The sequence below is a fragment of the Schistocerca nitens genome, chromosome 3, assembly GCF_023898315.1.
Source record: "Schistocerca nitens isolate TAMUIC-IGC-003100 chromosome 3, iqSchNite1.1, whole genome shotgun sequence".
Classification (NCBI taxonomy): domain Eukaryota; kingdom Metazoa; phylum Arthropoda; class Insecta; order Orthoptera; family Acrididae; genus Schistocerca; species Schistocerca nitens.
The window spans coordinates 200274301-200299658 of record NC_064616.1 but is presented as its reverse complement, the minus strand read 5'-3'; positions in this window follow the sequence as shown (position 1 = coordinate 200299658).

The window sequence follows — 25358 nt, the reverse complement described above, 5'->3', positions numbered from 1 at the left end:
CAGACGGGGGTGGGAGAGGATGTGAGAGACAAGCTTGTGAGGGGGATCTAGTTTACGGGAGGTGCAGAGGATCCGTATCCATTCGAGGAAAAGGAGGAGGTGAGGGAACGGGATAAGGTCGTACAGGATCCGCGTGGGGGAGGGGAGATGGATACGATAGGCGAGGCGAAGAGCATGATGTTCCAGGATACAGGCTGAGCGAGAGGCCGGCGCTTCAGTACGCTATCGGGGGCGCCGCTATTGGCCGCTGGGACCATGTGTTCCACTGTGGCGCCCTCACACTAAAGGGGACCAGGAGGCGCGCACCGCCACAGCTTACGGTGCGATAGTGCAGAGACCTCTATGGGTCTTCGACGTCCATGACGTCTGGCGCGGATTCAAATTCCGCGGCGCACGGTACCAGAAGAAAGATAAACTTGGTAAAATAAAGTGTTGAGTCGTTTTCGACATTTCCTCTCACACACTCGACGCACGCTCTCTTAAATATACCTTGGAAGCGGGTCCAAATCTTCTACCAGAAATACTTGCTGTTCCGGATACACCTTGTAGCCAATAATAGCGATATCGTGGAAGCACTTCTGCAGCTACTCTTGCACGAAGGAAGACAACAGTGATTTTGACAACATTAATATGAAACAAAATTTCTCAAGATAGTCACGGAAACTACCATACGACGAACGAAGTAATGACTTACCGCTTCACTAGACCTCCGTTTGACGTGAAATGCAGTCAATTCTTGTTTTCGGGCAACCCTGACACAACATTCTTCTAAACATAAGACCATGTTTCCTGTCGCCGCGCGGACACTAGTCAACAATGTTTTCATGGATGACTTTGCATTTGGCGCAGTTGACGGCTCTGAATCTGTTAGGTCATGGATGTGTGTGATGTGCTTAGGTTAGTTAGGTATAAGTACTTCTAAGTTCTAGGGGACTGATGACCACAGCAGTTAAGTCCCATAGTTCTCAGAGCCATTTGAGCCATTTTTTGATTCTATTACTATGTATTATGAACTAACAGCCATCATGTAAATATTGAACTTTCTACACTGAATGGCCAAAGAAACTGGGACACCTACCTAATATCGTGTAGGGCCTCCCCGAACACGCAAAAGTGCCGCAACACGACGTGGCATGGACTCGACTAATGTCTGAAGTAGTGCTGGAGAGAACTGACACCATGAATCAGGCAGGCCTTATAACGCTCCTGTCTGCTACTATTGTACCATAACCTTAAAGCTGGAAACAGGCTTTGAAATAAAACTATATTGTTATAGCAATTATGGTATAAAGCAACAGAGCAGTGTTACCCTCTGGGAGGATTTTTGTTAAGTTGACCGTGTTGTACCTAACGGAAATGGCTTACCGGAAATGAAAGTCAGAATTACGTAAATATTTGAACAGTACCAAACAAAATTTTGCCTATCTGCACTGTTCAACAGATAAAGAAAACGGCCGCCAGCCTAACTAGGCAAGAGAATGATTAACATTCTCGTTTAAGAAAGTAGGTATAAGTAACTATAACGGACAAACACAACCTAGACTTGGCCACACGCGAGTGCAATGAACTCTAACACACATATGTTTTAAGATTGAAGCTAACAACTGGAGCAGCACAAAAACTATTTGCAAAATTATAACATGTACAGAAAAACACTATCACTTGCAGGGCTTACACAAACTGAGTGGTCTTTATACAGTTAATATGCACACAAGAGAGACAAACACTTAGTAATCATGAACATATAATTTCCTACTATGCAGTTTTCTACTTTTACTACCGTGAGGCATAAAATTAACATTAATGTAAGATACTGACCCACTTTCTGAGATCAACAACAGGCAGTAATGTGATCATTTACTAAGCAAAACTCTATAAGCCTCAGTCTTGAGATTTTAATTTGAAGTTGGCAACAACACATTAATAAGCAGTTTTACTAGGGAAATTATTTAATCAAGCATCATTAACTTTAACTCACTCTCTTGCCACATTAACTTTAACTTTACTCTGTCCAATAGGCATTAATTAGCAAACTGAGTTTTAACGTACTTTCAATAAGGACACTCGGTAACCACTTTAGTTCAAACGGAGAGGACCCTGAGAGGTGTTATGATGAGGAGAGAAGTCAAGGTAGGTACATAAATTCAGATATAAATTACCTTATATTTCAGCACAATAACACATCCATTAAGCTGATCCTTCACTGTACATCATTACCGTGTTACGTTGCAATGATTGCGCAATGTGGTGGCAACTGCATGTTGGTAGGTGGAATTGCAGGCAGAATTGCTGGACTCTGTCATTTCTTGGTGGCGATGATAGATACAAATTCCAGAATAGCCCAGCTATTTATCCATCCATCCGAGGCATTGGAAAATAACAGAAAAGCCTCTCTCTCGAAACCAGCACTATGCTACTTTTACACGGCAGTGCACGGACTCGTAGCTCATCTCTGACTGCTGGCTCGTCCTCGACTGACTCTTGTTCCACCTTTTCCACCTAGGCCAACCACATTTTGCGCGCGCTACACAGTTCCGTTCCCGAGGGGAACCACTACACCTCTTATACACAGAATACTAAGAGCCCTAAGTGAGGATCAGCAGTTTACATAACAGCAATCAAATACATTAAATAAGACAGAACATTTTCACATATTGACACCTCTACAAAAGATTATTCATACAAAATTACAATTATATACAGCAAGATTTGTTCCCTCCAAATGGGACAAAGAATTTTAAATTACAGATACACTACTTTGCATAGAATCAAATCACGACATCAAAGGCTTGACAAAGAAAAGAGTACACAACTTTATGTTATCGATTCAAACACATTTACAGACGATCAACAATGTAACATTAAATAAAGCAAAAAAACAAAATAAATCCATACAGCATAAGAGCTGTGGTGTTACAGCCTGTCTATAAATCAATTAGAGTACGAGGGGTGGAGATCTCTTCTGAACAGCACGTTACAAGGCATCCCAGATATGCTAAATAATGTTCACGTCTGGGGTGTTTGGTGGCCAGCGGAAGTGTTCCTGAAGCCACTCTGTAGCAATCTGGACGTGTGGGGTGCCGCATTGTCCTGTTGGAATTGCCCAATGGACATGAATGGATGCGGGTGATGAGACAGGATGCTTAGGTACGTCTCACCTGACAGAGTCATATATAGACGTATCAGGAGTCCCATATCACTCCAACTGCACACGCCCCACACCATTACAGAGCCACCACGAGCCCGAACAGTCCCCTGCTGAGATGCAGGGTCCATGGATTCGTGAAGCTGTCGCCTTGCCCGTACACGTCCATCCCCTCGATACAATTTGAAACTAGACTCGTCCGACCAAGCAACATGTTTGCAGTTGGCGGGACCAGGCGAGGCTTAAAGATTTGTGTCGTGCAGTAAGGCCCATATCGATGATGTTTCGATGAATGGTTCGCACGCTGAGACTTGTTGATGGCACAGCACTGAATTCTGCAGCAGTTTGCGGAAGGGTTGCTCTTCTGTCACGCTGAACAAAAAAAATATTTAAATGTGTGTGAAATCTTATGGGACTTAACTGCTAAGGTCATCAGTCCCTAAGCTTACACACTACTTAACCTAAATTATCCTAAGGACAAACACACACACCCATGCCCGAGGGAGGACTCGAACCTCCGCCGGGAGCAGCTGCACAGTCCATGACTGAAGCGCCTTAGACCGTTCGGCATAACGTTGAACGATTCTCTTCAGTCGTCGTTGGTCCCGTTCATGCAGTTTTTTTTTCCGGTCGCAGCGATGTCGGAGATTTGATGTTTTAGTGGGTTCCTGATATTCACGGTACACATCATCGCTACCTCGGAGAGGCTCTGTCCCATTGCTCGTGCTCCGACTATAACACCACGTTCAGACTCACTTAAATCTTGATAACCTGCCAATGTAGCAGCAGTAGCCGATCTAACAACTACGCCAGACACTTGTTGTCTTATATAAGCGTTGCCACCCGCAGCTCCATACTCTGCCTGTTTACATATCTCTGTATTTGAATACGCATGCCTGTACCACTTTCTTTGGCGCTTCAGTGTATTAGGGCAATGAGCCACTACTTCAAAGTAGTTACAGAACATATGAAAAATCGAAGGGCGAGAGATCATTGCAGCTACTCAAGTTTTAGGCGTGTACTGGGACACAGCAATCGACAGTTTATACATTAACACGGATGACGTCACAGAAAATTTATCTGATAGACCTACTACCAAAAGCAAACTATTACAGACTACAGCTAATTTTTACGACTAGGGTTATTCTGTTAAGTGGCAAAACTATTATTCCAAAAAACCTGGTGCAGGGGAACTGATTGGAATGAATTACTGTCCAACAATCTGGCAACACGATGGAATACTTGGGTGTCCTTTGTACTTCTATAGCCGGCCGGTGTGGCCAAGCAGTTCTAGGCGCTTCAGTCGAATCCTGTCTCGGGCATGGATGTGTGTGATGTCCTTAGGTTAGTTAGGTTTAAGTAGTTCTAAGTTCTAGGGGACTGGTGACCTCAGATGTTAAGTCCTATAGTGCTCAGAGCCATTTGTACCTCTGTATCTCTCCGTATCCCGCAATGGATATTAACTACTAAAGATCACGATGTTCTAACTAAAGTATTCTGTGTGGGGCAGTTCTGTTCATCCACAGTGTTCTACACAACACAATGATTCACTTAGACCTGTACCTGTATTGTCACGTCTGAAACTTTTAGGTGAACTTGTGGAGCACTATTACTGAGTTATTTCTGCACAGCTGCAAAGCACGACATTGCTCAGGCAACTTTGTGGACAGGCACCACAGTGACCTTGGGCTGGATACGCAGTTACGCGAATCGATGGAAGACTTTCATGTGTAACAGAGTGACAGATATTCGTAAATACACGTCGTCTAATCAGTGGAGACATTGTTCTGAACGTGACATCGCAGAGGATCACCTAACACGGGGCCTTATTGGTAATCAAATCCAATCTTCACATGTTCCGTGGAAGGGACCACCATGGCTTACACGCCCAGAAGAAGTTGGCCATCTGGTAGTCCAACATGAGTCATGATCTCCCGCAAGAAAGGAAGAATGTAAAAAACTTGTGATGGCGTTGCCTCTTGGCATTACAGACATTTCCTAATTCAGTTCCTGCTGAAGATTAAATCGCACGACGGGTTGGATCCTTCGCTTCACACATAACATTCGTCACGAAGTAAAACTTGCTGAAGAGTTCACAACAATCGAGCTTACAAGTGCAAGCGCTTACTGGATTAAAACAGTCTAATACCAATGTTCAACACGGGAATTTCATGCACTCCAGAACGGTGAACCGATCCCGATAGAATCTAAAATTCGACGCTTTCATCTGTTCATTGAAGACGGACTCTTCCGTCTGGCAACAACGACATACAATACTTATAGAGTGGTCACATCACTTTACGAGACATCTCACATTTAACAAACACGTTGATCTTCATCATCTTGGTGTCAAATAGTGTTATCCGAACTTTGGAAAGAATTTAGGATACTTAAAGGCCCTCAAACCATTAAAGGAGTCCTGTATACATGCTTACCATGCAAGATCAGGAAGAATCCAAGAGGAAAAAAAATTGAAGCACCTCCACCTGCAGATCGAATGAGACCATGTAAGCTCTTTACTGTCACTGGCATAGACTTTGCAAGGTCTCTCTACATCAAGATATTCATGACCATGGAAACGGCCTGTACAACTCTCCTCGCTAATGCAGCGACATGTACAATACGTTTAGAACTTTGCTCTAATATGAACATCGCCACATTTTTGATGATTTCACAGAGATGGGCTAGTAGATGTCGACTGCCGCACACAGTCTACATCGACAACGCAAAGACCTTTCACTCTACTAACAACAAATTGTTGGAACTATGAAACTCACTGACCGCCTGAGAGACCCGTCGCTTCTTCGCCAAGAACGGTATTACTTGGAAATTCATTGCGTCACAAGCGTCTTGGTGGGGAAGATGGTGGGAGAGAATGAAGGACACCGTCAAGCAAAGCTTACAGAGGGTGTTGGGACGATCAAGATTAACTGAAGAACAACTCTGTACCACTCTGGCCATCACTGAAGCCGCAGCAAACTCGAGGCCAACTTCTCTGGGTGATGATACAGAAACTCTGACGCCAGCACAATTTCTGGTTGGTGATGGCTTGTTAAAAGTGCCCACTGGACCAGAACCTACTGTCACCCACAATCTGAACAAAGGATGTAAACTACGGCAAAAACTGGCAGACGACTTCTGGTAAAGATGGACCAGGAGCTTAGGAAATTCCACGAACTTAGAGGCACATTGCTAGATCTGTTGCCTTCCGACCGGCTGATCTGGCGTTAGTTCAAGAGGACGGACGCCCGAGGCACATGTAGAGGAGAGGGAAAATAGAAAGCTGTGTATAGCGGAGAGGACAGCAGACAGTACGTCCGGGTAAGCTGGTCATCCCACCCTGGAGGTTGACGAGGGTGGGTGGGATGCTGGAAATTGAGGTGTTCAACAGATTTATATGTCTGATATGCAATACTCATTTTCGCAGACATGACTTGTTGTAAACGCTTTTTGTTATAAATGTTTTGTGACTTGTAACTAAAGAGTGTGTTAGAATGAAACTCGCTGCTTACAACTGTCATTTCATTACAAAGTTGAAGGGTGGACACACCCCATAATGTCCACTAATAATACCTTCGTACTAGCGCTTTCACTGCCCATCCTTTAGACATTATCCATGATTCTCTTATTCCTCCCTTGTACATTATTCAACAGAAATCCATTTGACATTTTGATTGGGCACTTAATTTTGAACATGATTCTAGATTCCTCCTTCCGCCTCTCACTCTGCTTCACCTCTCCCACCGCCGTGCTCCTTCCTTCTCCAACCTCTTCACACACACACACGGGAATAATTCTTTCTTCCACTTTCGTGGGACAAAATCGAATAGCAGTGGGTATTTTGATGAAATAGTTATGTATCTTCTTCTAGTATTCTGACTAGTTTAACAAAATGGAATGAGTTTACCACTCTTTTGACGAAGAATTAAACGAGACTGATGTGACACGTAATGTGGGTTCCAGCTTCCCTTCCATCTGCTTGATGTACTACTCAAGTGCTGTCCATTGGATTTTCAAATAACGTAGGCTGTTGGATTCTTCCGTCATACTGACTCTGGTCACCATGTCTTTTTTATGTTTCTCTCTTATTCCAAGGCCAATCATAACGCACGGCCCCAAATTCTCTGCTTCTTCTATAAAAAGTTTCTTAAGTAGCTTACAGGGTTTGAGAATTTAGAAATTATTCTTCTTGTATCCTGTTTGTTTATTTCGAAGTTTATCTTACACCTTATCAACTGTAATCAAAAAAATGTTCAAATGTGTGTGAAATCTTATGGGACTTAACTGCTAAGGTCATCAGTCCCTAAGCTTACACACTACTTAAGCTAAATTATCCTAAAGACAAACACACACACACCCATGCCCGAGGGAGGACTCGAACCTCCGCCGGGACCAGCCGTACAGTCCATAACTGGAGCGCATTAGACCGCTCGAACTGTAATCAGTTATGTGAATAAATATCTGCGTGTCATGTAGCCTAAACTCTGTCTTGCTTTTAGTGAGAACCCATTAGTAACTAGGAAAATTTTTAACGCATCATGTTTCACAGAGCCATGCAATATAAATTTAGCTAATAGGATGTGAACGACTATGAACAACAATAATTGTGTCTTGTATTCGGTATTTAACACTAACTGCGATTTTTAATTTATGAAAATGTTCTCATTATCGTTGTATTCAGCAGTGAGTCCCATAAGCAACAAACAATTTGTTTTATCCTAATAGAGAATATTCATTACATGAAGTTTAGATTAGATTAGATTAGATTAGATTAATACTAGTTCCATGGATCATGAATACGATATTTCGTAATGATGTGGAACGAGTCGAATTTTCCAATACATGACATAATTAGGTTAATTTAACAACATACTTAAGTTAATATAACAACTTTATTTTTTGTGTTTTTTGTTTTTCTTTATTTTTTATTTTTATTTTTTTAATATATTTTTCTTTTTTTTCTTAATTTATATCTAAAAATTCCTCTATGGAGTAGAAGGAGTTGTCATTCAGAAATTCTTTTAATTTCTTCTTAAATACTTGTTGGTTATGCTGTTTGCATTTCTTAAGGGACAGAGTGATGACAGAAATATTTTTTTACTAAAAACAAGAATTTATTGTATGAAACGTTTCCTATTTGCATTTCTTCAAGAAGAGAGTTATATTTACAAGGAGAGATGTTATTTTTCTTTATACTGTACTAGTGTTGCTGCTAAGAGTCAACAAAACTCCACACGCTGTGGATCTTGTGAGCAGCACGTTACCTTACGAATGAAAACGATAAATTTTGCAATTTTACAGCTCATTTTGCATGGATTACTTCACAGAACAAACAAGAGGAAGAAGGCGAACATAATTTAGATCTGAAAGTTTCCGCACCGTAAACTGAAATTTTTCCAAAATGACATTCTTCGAAATATAAATTTCAGCACCAGCAAGTAATTATGTACCTGTATGTTGTCTGTTCAGAAAATTACAATAACGAGTCAGATGCCTTTGGCTTATCTTTCCTGTGTGCACGTAGTCTCTTCTAAAATTACTTTTATCTTATACTGTGATTTCGCCATCGGCCATTCGGCCATGCGGACAGTACATCTTTTGATACATTCATCATAAATTTATTCACTACCTTATAAACTTGATTATTTACTTGTATAATCTTATATTCGTTACTGAAATATATCTGCAATCATTTCTGTGAACGATTTGTGTCAGTCTGAAGAATTCACTCAGTAATGTGAATTTTAAAACAGAAACTTATGTTCAAGTTGGGACTCTAGTCTAGGACAGCCACGTAGCAAGCCAGCGCAGTTCGTAAACGTTAAGTTATTCATTATATGAAAGACAGCATTTCCTCCCGCTGGCGCTGCTACCCGATCAATAGCTGTCCGCGCCGGCCGTAACCACGGAGACAGCCGCGTGCTCCACCCACGCTCAACCCTCCGGCCGAGGCCAGGTGATGTGCTACGTATCAGCCATACTGCAAGTATTGATAGTTGTGCGTACCTAAGATATCCACTCACTGTTTCCAGCAACTCTCTCCTACCATTTGAGGAGCGTGTTTGGTTCCGTGTAGTTTCGAGGAGTGTCAAGATGGCTCATGCTGAAGAGAACAGATCATTTACTGAGAGATTCAGATGTATGCTACAAAAGTATAATAGGTCATAAATGTACACGAAATTTAAAGTGTTACAAAAGACCTTATTTGATCGGCATGTGTTACAAGGATGGGAAAATAATGCAGAAAACCGAGCGCAAGTACTCTCTCAGTGGTGAATAGAGCGATTACCCATCTCCTTAGATGAGGTGCCTTTCTGGTCTCACGCTGAGATAGCAGAATTTTTGCTGTCGTGCATATGCGGACGTGCTTCTCCTCTTTGCCCTCTCGCCATCCAAAACGCAGATGGTAGCCGATTTGAAAGCAGTGTACGGAGCTGCAGCAGGCAGTACCATGCATGTCGCCAAAGCCTCGGCGATGTCCATTGGACGCGGCCTCTCACACGACGACTTAGCACCCCTCCAGTGCGTGCACAACCTACGATACCTTGGTATTATTTTCACCCCCACCGTGCGCCGCTCCGCTGCCACTAATTTTGAGCGTACTTTTTTAATTTATCTGCATGGCAGTACGACAAAATCTTCTCCGCCGACCCGATTCTTTATAAAGTGTCGAATACCTCAATCAACATATGGCTTCCAAGATGGTCCACATCCCACTGCCATCAGATATGACGCATGACGTACAGACGGTAGCAGAGCCAGTATGGGGAAGGTGTAGGCACATTTATTTGGTCCAAGCATTGTTGACACAAATTTATTATTTAACAATAATGGGATATACATCCTAGTTAATACAATTAACAGTTCAAAAGGAAATTTTAGCAATAAATTTTTTTTTCTAAATACATTCTCTAGAAGAACATGCAGCCCTACTCTGAAACATTACATAAAGGTACTGTTAGTAAAAGGTATATTATATCGTACAATAGTTCAACATGTACAAATATTAACAATTATACCAGAAAAATATTGAACTTGTGATTTGTACTATATGTAAATCAAACCTTAAAAAAATCCAATTTGGCAAGAGTGCAACAAATTCCCTACTGCTCGCTAAAAAAAAATTGTGGCAATGATAATCAGTTTTTTTTTCTTACCTCCTGATTTCACTTAAGCTTACGTAAACCCTACACAAATGTCAATGTTATGTGACAGCAGTTCACCTTTCGTGACAAATACACAAAATTTCTAAATTATTTTATATCAGTTAAGTAAGCTGCAAGACAGAAATAACATTAACGACTGGTGACATGAGTAAACACTGTCCAGTTTTCAATTTCACGACGGTTGTGTTATCTAGCAAATTTTCATTTAAACACTGCCCCCACGTGTTCCAAAATCAATTTAGTCAGTCTCGAGAAGAAACACAACTTAATACACAAACATGGCAATATCAAGAAATAGATGGGTTTATCCCAAGCAATATTAGCAGAATTAGGAAATTTGCAATTTAAACGCCCCAATTTTAACAAAGTCTAATGTAATAATAATTTGGACAGAAATTTCATAAAATGATCGATGATAATAGTGGATACAGTACCATACACTATGAAACAAATTAAGAATTATTCACAGTAGACACCTGGCACATGATGATATTCTCTGAAGTATTTCAAATCACAAAATGTTGGCAACAATTACCAACCCCATAATAAGGTAATGATCATGAAATATAATAAAAGTATATGAAAATTTCGGCCTTAGCCACGTGACAAGAACCACATCAATGCAGTTTCCTGTTACACTCGAGCGCTAGGCCCAACAAACAACAGCTGGTCACGGAGAACCACGCTAAGCAAGCGAGCATTCCGTCCTCCCCACATGCTCGCAAACAGCCACACTCATCGCAGTCCTTAATCGGCAGGCACCAGTTGACTCCCCGCCGCTTCCGTCCTGTCGCCATATACCGACCCAGCCGTCCTCCAAAACTGTTGCTTCGCGCACCAGCGCCAACAACGCTCAGCGATCACGCCCCCTATCGCTGCGGCGAAAACAAGTGAAATAATCTCGCGGGTAAACCAAAATGCTGAACCGTGACGCGGCTCAGACGCAGCATCCAGGTCGCGATCGGCTACTTTCTTACAGCCGGTACGCTCTTTAATGTTCTTTACGAAACGCTTTTAGAGATTAGATTAGTTTTCGTTCCATAGATCCGTGCTGAGGAGATCCTCGTGGATGTGGAACATGTAAATTTTTTTTTAAGCTGAAATAACAATACTAATAGTATGAATATATACAATACATCATTTGTTTCTATTAAAAAATTCGTCAATGGAGTAGAAGGAGTTGGCCACTAGTAAGTCTTTCAGGCTCCTTTTAAACTGATTTTTATTTGTAACTAAATTTTTTATGTTTACTGGCAAATTATTGAAGATGAGTGTTCCTGAGTAGTGGACCCCTTTTTGAACTAAAGTAAGTGCTTTTAAGTCCTTGTGCAGATCATTTTTGTTCCTGGTATTGTATGTATGAACTGAGCTGTTTGTTGGAAAAAGAGATATATTATTTAGGACAAGTTTCATTAATGAGTAAATATACTGAGAGGCAGTAGTTAGTATACCCAGTTCTTTGAAGAGGTTTCTACAGGACGTCCGTGAATTTACTCCACAAATAATACGTATTACACGCTTTTGGACTCTGAAAACTTTTGTTTGACTTGAAGAGTTACCCAAAATATTATACCATATGACATTATGGAATGAAAGTAGGCAATGTATGCAAGCTTTTTCATTTTTATGTCGCCTATGTCTGCTAACACTCGAATTGCAAATACAGATTCGTTAAGGCGTTTCTGCAGTTTTGTGGTGTGCTCTTCCCAACTGAATTTATTATCAAGTTGTAATCCCAGGAATTTAAGACTGTCAACCTCTTCTATCTGCTCTTCTTCGTATTTTATGCATATGCTGGGTGGAAACCTCTTACAGGTTCTGAATTGCATATAGTGAGTCTTTTCGAAGTTTAATGTCAGTAAGTTGGCTTTAAACCATTTATTAATATCCATGAAAATATCATTAGCAGATCTTTCTAGAACTACACTTGACATACTATTTATTGCAATACTTGTGTCATCTGCAAACAAAACGAACTCTGCTTCTGGCAGTGTAACTGATGAGAGATCATTAATGTACACAAGAAAAAGCAATGGCCCTAAGATGGATCCTTGTGGGACACCACATGTAATTTCTTCCCATTCTGATGATGACTGATGCCTTAATTCACTAGTCCCTTGCACTGACACCCTTTGTGTCCTGTTAGTGAGGTATGACTTGAACCATTTTGCAGCACTGCCCGTGACACCATAGAATTCTAATTTACTTAAAAGGATGTTGTGGTTCGCTCACTCTCCCCATGAAAGCGGGGAGCCTCGGCCTTGTCAAAGTGCCATTCCGAGCGGCGTCTATTTACATGACCACCATGCACAAGGTTTGGGACGGGCCGCCTCCCTTACGTGCAGCATGCTGGGCATCCTTATGCCCACGTCCATATCACCGCCGGTATGAGCAGGACACATCACGCCCAATATGGCACACATTTCTGATTTCATCGTCGACTTCAGTAACGCTCTCACTCACTTATCTAACACGCGCCTTCCTCGAACCAAAGGTTTCTACACTCCACTACTGCGCTGCATATCCCTCAACAACGTAGAACTCAAGCATCCATCGACGCTGTGGTCCACGGTTTGGCGCCATGTCCACCAGCCTTTACTTCCCTCCAACATGTTGTCATGTTGTATGTACAAAATGCGCCACAAATCAAAGTCTTCAAGCAATCGGATTGTCGGGTACCACCTCGCGGACGATGATGACTGCCACCTGATTTGTGCTGCCGCCAATGACTTCTGTAAAGTGGATCGACAGTTCGGTGCTTGCTAACTCCGCGTTCCGTCGGATTCGATTGACCCAAGGACTTTCATCCATCCTGAGAATACTCATATCCCCACCATCAAAAGTCCGCTGTTGTATGCGTCAAGGGAAGGACGATTACACACCTGCATAATAATGGCGACAAATCACTCCTTGACTTCTGGCAGTACTTACAAACCGCCCATAATGAAATGGAGCACCGACTGCGATGCCGCACCTTCCTGGCCAATTACCTTCACACGATCTTTACGTCATCCCCGCTCAGTTGGAAGGAGCCACGCGGGGTTGACACCAGCCCCCCTGCTGACGGCCGGCCGGCGTGGCCGTGCGGTTCTAGGCGCTTCAGTCTGGAACCGCGTGACCGCTACCATCGCAGGTTCGAATCCTGCCTCGGGCATGGATGTGTGTGATGTCCTTAGGTTTAAGTAGTTCTAAGTTCTAGGGCACTGATGACCTTAGAATTTAAGTCCCATAGTGCTCAGAGCCATTTGAACCATTTGAACAAAATACATAGGGAATTTTACATAGTTTAGGGTGATGCCACCGCCGACTAGATTACCAAGTAAACTGTTAACATTCTAGGACTAATTTAACATGGCTGGTCAGACACTCTTTTTGCGTTTTTTTTGGTGTTACTTGCTACCGCATTTACTTTGTGCATGTGCTAGCATGTGCATGTGCCGTTACTAGTACTCAAGCATTGCTTTGTGGAGAGCGAGCGCGCCACATGGTGCGCGATTCGCGGAAGCGCCTGGCGCGCCCGCGTGAGATTTGCAACGGTCGGTGGGATGGTCTCCGCCGCCGGGCGGCCATGTGGCCCGCGGCTGGGGGCATTGTTTGGTTTTTCGCGCATTACGCGAAAACTATGTAACTTACGGTGAAGAGCGATGCGGCAGTGGATTGTGGTCAGCAATATGCACCTTCTGAAAGATCTATCTTTATTTCAAGTCACAAGACGCAAAAGTTATAGTAACCTCAAAATCGGTTAATATTACGAATACTGAAACATTAATAAAAATAGTAAATAACGATTCACAGGGATGAGCGAGCACTCACTAAAAACGTTTCGTCATAGCGGATCGAGTGCCGTAGTCGTATGTTAAGATTCATAAATAATTAAGCCCGTAAAGAGCAATAAACAAAGTTTGAGGGAAAATAGTTTGTAAAATTCAATAGAAAATTCATGATGTAAAGAACGGCACTATATAATATTTTGGGTGGTATCACACGTATTTTAAACTAGTTAAGTTATACTACACACTTGCAATAGTATTCATTGTTTGCAAATTATTATTAACATTTCAGCTGCTGGTATTCTGCAATATTGATCTGAATGAACATCTTGTAATTGAACCGAACTGCCAACCCCACTTCCTCCCCCCCTCCCCCCCCCCTCCATCCTGAGAAGAAAAAAGTATCTACGCACCTGGCTGCTTGAAAATTCGCTAGACATACAGGTAAAATATGTGTACAAATACTCATGAAATATGTTAAACATGTGTGAACTGTATTTGACATGTGTGTATGTGGGAAAAGTCATTGGTAGAAAGCTCATCCTAAACTCCTGGAACGAATTTGCTACACATATTACTTGCAATTTTGAAAGAAATACTGTTGGGGGAAGAACCACCAGCCTCCTATTGGGGTGGGGTGAGTGTGATAACGTGGGGAGAGAAGGGAGGATGAGGGATGGACTGATGGCAAGCTGGAAGCAAGCGATAGGTAAATAAAAGAGGAACAGGTGATGTTGGGATATAAGGGAGGAGGAAATGGACAGAGAGAGGGGAGAGGAGTAGATGGACAGACGTGAGGCGGAAGAGACAGGCAGAGATATGGGAGAAGAGGAGATGAGCAGGCAGAGGTGAAGAGGAAATCGACAGAGGTAGGGATGAGGAGGAAATGGACAGGGGGGCGGGGAAAAGGAGGAGATTGTCAAAGAAAGGGAAGGGGAGGTGATGCACATGGAGAGGGGGGAAGACGAAGAGATGGAAAGAGAAAGTGGTGAGGAGCAGATGAACAGAGAGAGGGGGACGAGGACATCTACATCTACATGCATACTCAGCAAGCCACCTGACGGTGTGTGGCGGAGGGTACCTTGAGTACCTCTATCGATTCTCCCTTCTATTCCAGTCTCCTATTGTTCGTGGAAAGGAAGATTGTCGGTATGCCTCTGTGTGGGCTCTAATCTCTCTGATTTGACAGAGAGAAGGGCAGGAGTAGATGGAATTGGAGGGGGGGGGGACGAGATAGACAGAGGGAAAACGAGCAGATGGACAGAGGGGGGAGGTGAAGATTGACAGAGGTAGGGGAGAGGAGGAGATCGAGAGCGAGTAAGGACGAGATGGGCACAGAGGTGTACAGGGAAAGGGGGATAGAAAAGATGGGATATCTACATCTACATGTACGTGAATACTCTGCTATTCACAATAAAGTGCCTGGCAGAGGGTTCAATGAACCACCTTCAAGCTGTCTCTCTACCGTTCCACTCTCGAACGGCACGCGGGGAAAACGAGCACTTAAATTTCTCCGTGCGAGCCCTGATTTCTCTTATTTTATCGTGTTGATCATTTCTCCCTATGTAGGTGGGTGCCAACAGAATGTTTTCGCAATCGGATGAGAAAGGTGGTGATTGAAATTTCATGAGAAGATCCCGTCGCAACGAAAAACGGCTTTGTTTTAATGATTGCCACTCCAATTCACGTATCATGTCTGCGACACTATCTCCCTTCTTTGTACTTTTTCGATGTCATCCGTCAGTCCCACCTGATTCGGATCCCACACCGCACAGCAGTACTCCACAATAGGGCGGACAAGCGTAGTGTAAGCAGTCTCTTTGGTAGACCTGTTGCACCTTCTAAGTGTTCTGCCAATGAATCGCAGTCTTTGGTTTGCTCTACCCACAATGTTATCTATGTGATCGTTCCAATTTAGGTTATTTGTAATTGTAATCCCTAAGTATTTAGTTGAATTTACAGCCTTCAGATTTGTGTGACTTATCGCGTAATCGAAACTTAGCTGATTTCTTTTAGTACTCATGTGAATAACTTCGTACTTTTCTTTATTCAGGGTGAATTGCCACTTCTCGCACCATACCGATATCTTATCTAAATAATTTTGCAAGTCGTTTTGATCATATGATGACTTTACAAGACGGTAAATGACAGCATCATCTGCAAACAATCTAAGACGGCTACTCAGATTGTCTCCTATGTCGTTAATATAGATCAGGAACAATAGAGGGTCAATACACTTCCTTGGGTAACGCCGGATATTACTTCTATTTTAGTCGATGACTTTCCGTCTATTACTGCGAACTGTGACCTTTCTGACAGGAAATCACGAATCCAGTCGCACAACTGAGGCGATACTCCGTAGGCACGCAGTTTGATTAGAAGACGCTTGTGAGGAACGGTGTCGAAAGCCTTCTGGAAGTCTAAAAATATGGAATCAATTTGACATGCCCTGTCGATGGGGCTTATTACTTCATGAGTATAAAGAGCTAGGTGTGTTTGACAAGAACGATATTTTCTGAATCCGTGCTGACTATATGTCAATAAATCGTTTTCTTCGAGGTACTTCATAAAGATCGAATGCAGTATATGTTCTAAAACCCTACTGCAAATCGACGTTAGTGATATAGGCCTGTAATTCAGCGGATTACTCCCACTTCCCTTTTTGCGTATTGGTGTGACTTGAGCAATTTTCCAGTCTTTAGGTACGTATCTTTCTGTGAGCGAGTGGTTGTATATAATTGCTAAATATGGAGCTATTTTATCAGCATACTCTGAGAGGAACCTGACTGGTATACAATCTGGACCGGAGACCTTGCCTTTATTAAGTGATTTAAGCTGCTTTGTTACGCCGAGGATATCTACGTCTATGATAATAGATGACTAGAATAAATACATACCCGGATAACGCCGGGTACTTAGCCAGTATTATATATATGTAGCAGTGCTCCACGCCAAAGGCAATATTGAGATGTCGGACAGCTTGTGTTACATGTATATTATGCAGAGATCCGCCAAAGATCAGACAGAAGAAAGCTCGGCAAGTACGAAATCTCTCTCTCCCTCTTCCTCTCTGTCTCTCTCTCTCTGTCGCACGTACACTCGCAGACCATTTTACATGTTTACGTGTAATATCGGACGAAACTGAGATCATTATGAGCTGATACCATTACTTTGTTTTATTATTCCAACACCTGTTGATGACGCAACAAAGGCTGTGTAGATAATTTATTTCTATTCGAAATTCAGGTTTACCGAGGAGATTCTAAAGCACTCAAGCACGCCACTGCACCAGCTGTGGAGCTAATACTTTTATAGCAGGGCGGCGGTATTGTGTGTTCTTGTGTGCCCATAAATCGTTTGGTTTACATCACATGGAGGAGAAAGAGTATCGACCAGCCGGCTGGCTTGTTATGGGCTCACAAGCTGCTCTTCAAGTCCATTAGCGCGGTCAGTAAATTTGACATCATGGCACGTCACATCACATTACATCAGAACATCATGTTTACACGATATCTAATTCACCAAAGTTACCGCCATTAACAGTGGACACAATTCAGACTTAATTTTTTGTTTATTCATCGAGAGTTATGTCATTCTGTATAGTGCCTTACACTCTGACAAGGGAACCTCCCCATCGCACCCCTCTCAGATTTAGTTATAAGTTGGCACTGTGGATAGGCCTTGAAAAACTGAACACAGATCAATCGAGAAAACAGGAAGAATTTGTGTGGAACTATGAAAAAAATAAGCAAAATATACAAACTGAGTAGTCCATCTGCAAGACATGTAACATCACAGGAAACTGTGAGCTCAAAAGCGCCGTTCTCCCGTGGATAGCGTAAGCAACTGCGGTACGAGAGGTCATTGGTTCTCGTTTTCCCTTCAGTAAAAAATTTTTCTTTCTTTATTTTCGCAAAGTTATGATCTGTCCGTTCGTTCATTAACGTCTCTGTTCACTGTAATAAGTTTAGTGTCTGTGTTTTGCGACCGCACCGCAAAACCGTGCGATAAGTAGACGAAAGGACGTGCCTCTCCAATGGGAACCGAAAACATTTGATCGCAGGGTCATAGGTCAACCGATTCCTCCACAGGAAAACACGTCTGATATATTCTATACGATACTGTTGACGGCATGTGCGTCACACGACAGGAATATGTTGTCGACCCATCTAACTTATACACTTGACGAATGGGTAAAATGATTCTTCTATCTAGCCCGATTTGGGTTTTCTTGTGGATGTGATAATCACTTCCAAAAAAAGTGATGAAAACATAAGAGTTTGTCTCATAAACTGCAACAAATGAATGCAACAGTTTCACAGTCGCACCGTTTTCCCTGTGTTCTGTCAAAATATATTTTTTAACGTTTTCAAATTTTTCCGTGCGTAGACCGTCAAATGCTGCATGTGTCCAAACAAATCTGAACATGTCCTGGAGTTTTGGAGAGCGAAGTTGATTATGTGTGAGTGCCTGAACTTTGATAATGGTCTGAAAATTAAAAATTAAACTTTTCACTCGAGGGTACAATTGAACCAAGGACCTCTCGTTCTGCAGCCGCTCACGCTAACCACGTGACCACGAGGCTTCTGGGCTCATAAATACCTGTGATGTTGCTTATGTTGCACATCGACTACTCAGATTGTATATTTTGCTTATTTTTTTCATAGTTCCACACAACTTCTTCCTGTTTTCTCGATTGATCTGTGTTCAGTTTTTCAAGGCCTATCCATTGTGGCAATTTATAACTAAATCTGAGGGGGGGGGGGGGGGGGCGCGATGGAAAGGTTCCCTTGTTAGCAAAGAGAAAAGAACAAGAGTGAAAACAATTTGTCACTCATTTCTTCTTTCAGAGTCTCTCTTGCAACTTATTGCAAAACCAATACAAAGAAACTTTTTCTCTTTTCTGATAGCGTTATCATTAGCGATGTAGCATATGCGTGTTTGAACAAGAATGGGGAAGGAAATCTGGCGTAGCATTGTTCAAGGACTCATTTGAACATACACCTTAAGTGACATGGGAACCAAGTAAACTATAATGCAGCATGACTGCACAGGGATTCTATCTCCACTAATTCAGAATACGAATCCAGTGTCAAGCATTGCGCTCCCTTATTCTAGCAAAAATGGCTCTGAGCACTATGGGACTTAACTTCTGAGGTCATCAGTCCCCTAGAACTTAGAACTACTTAAACCTAACTAACCTAAGGACATCACACACATCCATGCCCGAGACAGGATTCGAACCTGCGACCGTAGCGGTCTCGTGGTTCCACACTGTAGCGCCAAGAACCGCTCGGTCACTACGGCCGGCCCTTATTCTAGCACTATGGAAAGAAGTCTGACCAGGGAGAGAGAACGCATTTGTGTTTTTCGACATAGAATCGATGCGACTGTGCAGTGAGTGGAGATTGAATCTACAATTTCCAACATTGTTTGGACTTGCTGAGTTATTAGCGAAAATTTAATTTTCTGCTGTCACTGTTGGGAATGTGTGATTTACAAACAATTCTTCTAACTGAATACACTAAATTTTAGATTCTAGCGAGTGAGGTGGTACAGCGGTTGAGACATAGGAATCGCATCCTATGGGAAAAGGAGACTGTATCCGCTTTCAGCTATCCAGATTTAGGTTGTCCGTAATTTCCCTTAATTACTAAAGGGAAATGCCCGTATAATTCCTTCGAAAATGACACGACCCATCTCTTTTAACATATTTGTCCCATCTGAGCAAGTGTTCAAAACATTACTCCTCGTCGATAGGACATTAAACGCTTGCGTTTCCTTCTCCTTATATGACTAACTGTGAACAAACAGTAGCTGTGATGTGTCATACTAACTGGACTGCCTTTACTTATTGCTCTTAGTACTTGAACTGCCCTGCCCTACCTTAACAGCTCCCGACATTAGTTCCGTTTGCAGACAACGATAAAGATAAATCAGACGAATTAGAGTAATTTCAAACTGTTGTCCTAAGTTATTTACACTGAAGCGCCAGAGAAACGAGTATTGGCTGCGTGTTCAAATACAGCGATATGTAAACAGGCATAATACTGTGCTGAAATCGGGAACGCCTATATAAAACAGAAAGTGTCTGGCGCCGTTAGACCAGTTACTGGTCCTACAATGGCAGTTTATCAAGAGATACGAGCGGTGGGACACAGCATGTCCGAGGTAGCGATGAAGTGGGGATTTTCACATACGACCATTTCACGAGTGTACCGTGAATATCATGAATCCGGTAAAACATCAAATGTCCGACATCGCTGCAGCCGGAAAAAGTTTCAGTAAGAACGGGACCAATGACGACTGAAGAGAATCATTCAACGTGACAGAAGTGCAACCCTTCCGAAAATCGCTGCAGGCTTCAGTGATGGGCCACCAATAAGTGTTAGCGTGCGAACCATTCAACGAAACATCATCGATATGGGCTTTCGGAGCCGAAGGCCCACTCGTGTACCCTTCATGACTGCATGACACAAAGCTTTACGTCTCGTCTGGGCCCGTCAACATCGACATTGATGGCTGGAAACATGTTGCCTGGTCGGATGATGTTCGAATGTACAAATGTGTGTGAAATCTTATGGGACTTAACTGCTAAGGTCATCAGTCCCTAAGCTTACACACTACTTAACCTCAATTATCATAAGGACAAACACACACACCCATGCCCGAGGGAGGACTCGAACCTCCGCCGGGACCAGCCGCACAGTCCATGACTGCAGCGCCTAAGACCGCTCGGCTAATCCCGTGCGGCTGGTTGGATGAGTCTTCTCTAAAATTCTACCGTGCAGATGGACGTGTATGGGTATGGAGAGAACCTCATAAATCCATGGGTCCTGCATGTAAGCAAAGGACTGTTCAACCTGGTAGAGCCTCTGTAATGGTGTGGTGCGTGTTCAGTAGGAATGATATGAGACCCCTGATACGTCTAGATACGATTCTGACAGGTGACTCGTAAGTAAGCATCCTATTTGATCACCTGCATCCATTCATGTGCAGTTTGCATTCCGACGGCAAATGGTTCAAATGGCTCTGAGCACTATGGGACTTAACATCTATGGTCATCAGTCCCCTAGAACTTAGAACTACTTAAACCTAACTAACCTAATGACATCACACAACACCCAGTCTCACGAGGCAGAGAAAATCCCTGGCCCCGCCGGGAATCGAACCCGGGAACATTCCGACGGTCTTGGGCAATTCCAGCAGGACAATGCGACACCCCACACGTCCAGAACTGCTACAGGGTGGCTCCAGGAACACCCTTCTGAGTTTAAAGAAGCTCACGGGGGCCGTAAACGATATTAGGCAGGTGTACCAGTTTATTTGACTCTTCAGAGTACTTTGGAATGCTTAAAAAGTGGAACTGAAGATGGTCTGTCTTTATTTACAAAAACTACATTTTGCAGGAAAATTACTGCTATTTTAGGGCAACTAGCCGTGTCCTGATGTTTTAGATGGGTGATCAACATCAACATTAAGATTCAGGAATTCAGGAAGGTTATTTCATTGTATTCATTATTATTCCTGTTAATACCCTCGCGGTAATCAGCCACTTGTTCTCCTATCGTTGCCCTTAGTAGTGTGGTTCACTTTACTTTTCTTTCACGGTTTTAGTTATTAGTATTTATAGCTTTGCAGCTAAATGCTCTTCCTGCTGCCACAGCTAACGTAACTGACAAAATCTATTAAAAAATGAAAAAAAAAGCTTCGCGAAGGCGGAAAGTCGTTTGTGAGTCGTCTGAACTCTGTTGTGTGCTTTGATGAATATAACTGTTTGTGTAATGTTTTATAGGGCGAAAACCGAGGGGCATTTGCCTCAATGATCTTCCCAAATTGCTAAAAAACAACATTAGCTCTTACGGGATCTCACGTTGCCCTTCTGAATTGTTGTCTTCACTTTCCGTTTGGCTCCGGTTGGACTTGTATTACACAAATATAAGTGACTCCCGGTTTGCCCACCGCACCCAAAGTCTCATCCCTGCAGTGCCTCCGTAACTGTCCCATTCGTTCCACAGACATGTCTTAGAGTTTTCGATCTTTTACTTCTGCCATATTTGCCGTAGTCCTGTATCGTTGTGTCTCACGCATCCGCTCAGTCACCCGACCTGAATATCATACAGAATGGAACAGCAGGTGAAATGAATTAATCAGCGTCCATTCAATCTGGTAGCTCTACGGAATCTAATCATCAACGAACGGCTCAGCTGGACTGGAAATTTGAGGATTCTCTTATTCGCTGAATCGAAGACATTATCAGTGCTCGATGGTGTTACATGCTACAAGGGGTGTTCATAAGCAATGCTACACATTTTTTCCTGAAAGCAGTGATTCCCCACTCTTCTGGCTAAAAAACCCACTTTCAGTACAATCTCCATCCAATGTAATGGCCTTATGGCGCCTTACTGAGAGGGCCTGAATGCCAGCGTGGTACCACTCTACTGGTCGACGCCGAAGCCAACGTCTTGCTGAATCATAAACTCCCCATCATTCACGTATTGCTTTCCGCAGAGTACATCCTTCATCGGGCCAGACAGATGGAATTTCGAGGCGGCGAGATCCGGGCTGTAGGGTGGATGAGGAAGGTTCGCAGTCATGACAGATGCCTCGCTCAACGACTCTCCGTGCTTTTTGTTCACTGTGAGCTGTCCGTAGACATTCTGCCAGTGGCAACGAATATCTGCGATGCTCTGGTTTTCCGCCAAAAGAAGCTCAACGACAGCTCTCTGCTTCGAACGCACCTTCGTTACTGCCAAGTATCAAAAAAATGGCTCTGAGCACTATGGGACTTAACATCTGAGGTCATCAGTCCCCTAGAACTTAGAACTACTTAAACCTAACTAACCTAAGGACATCACACGCATCCATTCCCGAGGCAGGATTCGAACCTGCGACCGTAGCGGTCACGCGGTTCCAGACTGAAGCGCCTAGAACCGTTCGGCCACACCGGCCGGCCTGCCACGTATCGTAACTTTGTGAAACTATAGGGGCTGAAGCGAGAATATTCCACGATGTCCCACAGAAAATTCCGCATTCTTTCAACCTAAACTGGCTGAGAAAGAAAATTACTTCAATGACTTTTTGAACACCCCTCATGTTAGCGTGATGGCTATCGGGGTGACATTTGTCGGGTGTGTTGCTACCTTCCTTGGCCTCATCATTAATATATTTACCTTCTTCGTTTCAATCATTGAATGGACACCAGAGATGAATCCTATAGCGTTTCAGAAGAGGAATTGAAAGTCGTGAGACGCGCTGCGCAGACGCAGTTTCGGCAGACGGATTGCCTTTCTATTGATCGTCCGCGCGGCGTGCCATGTGTATCGCGATTTCTGACTCGCACACCTGCCGCTTGGCACGGCACATATTTTATAAACTTGCAAAGTAATTTTTACAACTTCAGTCACTTTTTACCAAAATCTCTTAGCACAACACATTTCAGCAGCATGCTGCTATCGTCAGGTGCATTACAGTTACATATGTTTGTAACGGTATAGTAGAATCTTTCCTCACTTGCTATACTAAACTTAGATGCTTTATAATCTTGCTCCATTCGAGGGCTAATGTGCGCTATAAAGTATTTCTTGCGGAGTAATTAGTAACACATTCTGAGGATTCAGAGAGGACGAGGGGTCAAAGGAAGGGATGCTGGTGTTTAGTGTCTCTTCGAAAGCAAGCAAGGTCATTATCGCAATTACATGTACTCAGTTAGAGAAGTATGTGGGAAGTAATTGCATTCAGTCCCGCCAAAGTAAAGTCTTATGTTAACCACAGAAAATTAAAGCGCCGAGAAGGGGAAGGAAGTGAATGCAATTTCTCCACTTTTGTGTTGGCAGAAGAGCCAACGCCGTGTTACGAGTGCAGGCCGAAATGCACGCGTTTTAGCTCACGCAGGCTGGCGTGAGGAGGGAAGAACTATACTGACGTGAGGTCTGGAACATGACAAGGAATGAGAATTCAGAAAGCGGACGTAATTACTTTGATACTTAACTTTAATCCATTAATGATGAACGTCGCTCTTGACGGTACATGAGTCACAATATTATCTGTTCAGAATACATTCTTGAAGATGGTAATTATAGTAACTGAATATGGCGCCTTGCTAGGTCGTAGCAAATGACGTAGCTGAAGGCTATGCTAAACTGTCGTCTCTGCAAATGAGAGCGTATGTAGACAGTGAACCATCGCTAGAAAAGTCAGCAGTACAACTGGGGCGAGTGCTGGGAGTCTCTCTAGACTAGACCTGCCGTGTGGCGGCGCTCGGTCTGCAATCACTGATAGTGGCGACACGCGTGTCCGACGTATATTAACGGACCGCGGCCGATTTAAAGGCTACCACCTAGCAAGTGTGGTGTCTGGCAGTGACACCACATCCACAGTTATGGCACATTGCTTTAATCAGCGAGGCACATCGTTGTGATAACACTTGGAAGTAGTTGGAGTTTCACGTCTCGTCCACACACACACACACACACACACACACACACACACACACACACACACACAAATACATAAATAAAAATAAGCGCAGAAGAAAACGTAGCTCAGTCCAGCGTTAGGAATGGAATCGGTCCTGGCTCTGTAAAACGTGGGATGGAATTTCACCTAAACGACTGAGGGAAAATGCAAATGATAATGTCTGAGAAATGGTTCAAACCCTTTCTTTCATCTACGTCTACATATCTACATATATACTCCGCTAGCCATCAAGCGGTGTGTGGCCGAGGGCACAATTCGCGCCAAAGTCATATCCCCCCCCCCCCCTCCTCCCTCTGTTCCATTCGCGGATCGCGAGAGGGAAAAACGGCTGTCTGAACGCTTCAGTACGAACTCTGATTTCCCTTATCTTTGAATGGTGATCATTGCGCTATTTGAAAGTTGGTGGTAATAATACGAGGCCTGTTCAGAAAGTAAGCTCCGATTGATTGCCAAATTGAAACCACAGTGAACATCAGAAATGTTTTACTTGTAACAATTAGCTACACCTTTCAGCTACTTCTCTACGTAGTCGCCGTTCTGACTTAGACTTTTGTCATAGCGTTGTACCAACTTTTCAATAGCCTCATCATAGAAGGCAGCCGCCAGTGCTTTCCGCCAATTCTCCACGCTGGCCTACACCTCGTTGTCTATGTCAAAATGTTGTCTTCAAAGACAGCGGTTCATGTGACCAGAGATGAAACTCAGGGGGAGACAATTGCGGACTGTATTGTGGGTAATCTCACATTTCCATTTGAAAACGATGCAGGAGCATCTTCATTGCCCCTGCAGAATGCGGCT